Source organism: Mobula birostris, unplaced genomic scaffold (assembly GCF_030028105.1).
Source record: "Mobula birostris isolate sMobBir1 unplaced genomic scaffold, sMobBir1.hap1 scaffold_806, whole genome shotgun sequence".
Classification (NCBI taxonomy): Eukaryota; Metazoa; Chordata; class Chondrichthyes; order Myliobatiformes; family Myliobatidae; genus Mobula; species Mobula birostris.
Window position 1 is genome coordinate 74,716 of NW_027278523.1, and position 3,705 is coordinate 78,420.

The following is a 3,705-nucleotide window of genomic DNA, read 5'->3' on the forward strand; positions in this document are numbered from 1 at the left end:
CGTGCGGCTGAAATGCAACCAAAGACATGAGTGTTGTGTGTGGCCCCGGTGGTCTGCAGGAAATGAGCCACTCGTAGCTCCTGCTAATGCTAGGAGGCTGTGGAGAGCAACTAAAATCACTGGCAGGCCTCCATGATCCTGAAAAGGGCAAACACGACCACAATATGCACGGGTGGAAACCGGGGAATGTGCAAACTTCACGTGGGCAGTGATGGAGGTCACGATCCAATTGAGGTCCACGGAGCTACGAGGCAGGAACAACAATGACTACACTACTTTCTCTCCTCCCCACACCCCCACTAATAGAAAACAATGACACAATGCGGGAAATGCTCAGCAGGTCGACCAGCATCTATGGATGGAGAGGCAACGCTGGTGCATTTAGGATTGATATTTCCAGGTACGTCGATAAAGGTTCATCCGCCTAAACCCTGATCCCTCGTTTTTCTCTCTCACTGGACATTTCCTAACCTGATAAGTGGTTATACTGTTTTCGGTTTTTAACTCGGATTTTCTGTCATCTGCAGAGTCTTCGCTTTTCTACTCCTGTGAATGCAGGAATGTTACTGTGGGGAGTAGGGTGGGAACTCAGCAAACGTTCCCTCAGTGTTTGGTTACAGAAGCAGTTGATCTCTCTGCAAATGTTGATTCACATTTGTAAATGCAAAGCTAAGATGGGCTTCCAAACCTCCTCTCCTGTCAGATACAGTGGCATGCAAAAGTTTGGGCACCCCAGTCAAAATTTCCGTTACTGTGAATATTTAAGTGAGTAGAAGATGAACTGATCTCCAAAAGTCATAAAGTTAAAGATGAAACATTTTTTTCAACATTTTAAGCAAGATTAGTGTATTATTTTTGTTTTGTACAATTTTAGAGTGAAAAAAGGAAAGGAGCATCATGCAAAAGTTTGGGCACCCCAAGAGATTTGAGCTCTCAGATAACTTTTACCAAGGTCTTGGGACTTAATTAGCTTCTTAGGGCTATGGCTTGTTCACAGTCATCGTTAGGAAAGGCCAAGTGATGCAAATTTCAAAGCTTTATAAATACCCTGACTCCTCAAACCTTGTCCAACAATCAGCAGCCATGGGCTCCTCTAAGCAGCTGCCTAGCACTCTGAAAATTAAAGTAACTGATGCCCACAAAGCAAGAGAAGGCTATAAGAAGATAGTAAAGCGTTTTCCGGTAGCCGTTTCCTCAGTTCGTAATGTAATTAAGAAATGGAAGTTAACAGGAATGGTGGAGGTCAAGTTGAGGTCTGGAAGACCAAGAAAACTTTCCGAGAGAACTGCTTGTAGGATTGCTAGAAAGGCAAATCAAAACCCCTGTTTGACTGCAAAAGACCTTCAGGACGATTTAGCAGACTCTGGAGTGGTGGTGCACTGTTTTGCTGTGCAGTGACACTGAACAAATATGACCTTCATGGAAGAGTCATCAGAAGAAAATCTTTCATGTGTCCTCACTACAAACTTCAGCGTCAGAAGTTTGCAAAGGAACATCTAAACAAGCCTGATGCATTTTGGAAACAAGTCCTGCAGACTGATGAAAGTTAAAGTAGAACTTTCTGACCGCAATGAGCAAAGATATGTTTGGAGAAAAAAGGGTGCAGAATTTCATGAAAAGAACAGCTCTCCAACTGTTAAGCACGGGGGTGGATTGATCATGCTTTGGGCTTGCGTTGCAGCCAGTGACATGAGGAACATTTCACTGGTAGAGGGAAAAATGAATTCAATTAAATGCCAGCAAATTCTGGAAGCAAACATCACACCGTCTGTAAAAAAGCTGAAGATGAAAAGAGGATGGCTTCTACAACAAGATAATGATCCTAAACACACCTTAAAATCCACAATGGACTATCTCAAAGCTGAAGGTTTTGCCATGGCCCTCACAGTCCCCAACCTAAGCATCATCAAAAATCTGTGGATAGACCTCAAAAGAGCAGTACATGCAAGACAGCCCAAGAATCTCACAGAACTAGGTGCTTTTTGCAAGGGAGAATGGGTGAAAATCCCCCAAACAAGAATTGAAAGCTTTTACAAGCGGTGATACTTGCCAAAGGGGGTGTTACTAAGTACTGACCATGCAGGGTGCCCAAACTTTTGCTTCGGGCCGTTTTCTTTTTTTGTTATTTTGAAACTGTAAAAGATGGAAATTTAAAAAAAAGTAATTTTGCTGTCATGGTCCGGTCCGTGAAATCCGTATTCCGGTTCACGGTCCGGTCCGTTTATTCCGTATTCCGGGTTTGCCTGTTTTCCCCGGTTCCGTTGGGCACTTTGATTGAGGTGCCTGATTCTCATTTCAAACTGGCTACATAAATAGCTCCTGGGTTCAGCTTCTTTCGCTGGATCGTCCTCATCCGAATCCCCGTCAGAAACCTCATCATTCCTCGTCTCAGTCCCCGTCAGAACCCACGCGCAGAGGCTCGGCTACAGAACTCTTTCCAGAAAGTTCGGCATTAGAACCCCGCCGAGATGAGAGTGGACCCTTGTCGCGCCAAGATAAGGAACATTCTATCGTTGAGTTTGGTACTGTCTCTGTGTGTCCTCGTGTTTAGTGTTCCGTGTCTTACACCAGTCCCGGCCCTATGCCCTGTACCCAAGGAGGGTTCCCGGCTCTGTGTTCCCTGTGCTAAAACCAAGTTCCAGGCTTCGTGTTCTAGTCCAGTCCAGGAGATTCCTCGTCAAGTCCCAGAGCCTCGTCCAGTCCAAGCTGGGTCCCAGAGCCTCGTCCAGACTCCTAACCGACTCCCAGAGCCTCGTCCAGACTCCTAGCCGAGTCCCAGAGCCTCGTCCAGACTCCTAGCCGAGTCCCAGAGCCTCGTCCAGAGTCCTAGCCGAGTCCCAGAGCCTCGTCCAGTCCAAGCCGAGTCCCAGAGCCTCGGACAGAGTTCTAGCCTAGACCCAGGTTCCGAGTCCAGGCTCCTAGTTTCAAGTTCCTCATCCAAGTCCCACGTTCCTAGTCCAAGTCCTAGCCCAGGCCCTGCATCCCTGTTTAGACCAGGGCCTGTGTCCGTGTCCAGCTTCGTTTCTTCCCGACTTCCCTTGCTGTCTTGATAAACTCATAGCCCAGTTCCTCGTACTTCAGTGTCTGTGTCTTGCATTTGGGTCAGCTCCCAACGCCCCCTTGCAACACTTGCTTAAAATGTTAAAGAAATGTGTCATCTTTAACTTCATGCCTTTTGGAAATCAGGTCATCTTTTACCCGCTTAGCTATTTGCAGCAATAGAAATTTTGACCGGGGTGCCCAAACATTTGCATGCCACTGTAGGTGGGTGGAGGGTGTGGACCACATTTGTTCACTTGCTGTTCTGAATACAAATTCCACGAGGTCACCGTGTGAAAGGTAAAAGAAAGGAACATGTTTACACAGGGCTTTGTGTGCAAAGGACAGGACATGCAGCCCTACAAGCTTCTGCCTGCCTTTGAGCCTCTCCAGATTCCTCTCTGTCCTCAGTTACAGGAAGGGTGTGGAGGATTTGGAAAGGGTAGACAGGAGACTCACCAGGATGTTGACTGGATTAGGTGACATGAGCTACAAGAACAGGGTGGACTAACTTGGCTTGTTTTCTCTGGAGCAATGGAGGCCGGGGGGAGGCTTGATAGATTTTCCTTGGATAGCGAGAGGCACCCTACAAAGCACTCTATCTGGGTGCTGCATGCCTCGGTCTGGCAGCTGCTCTTCCTGCGACCAGGAGAAACTGAAGAAAGT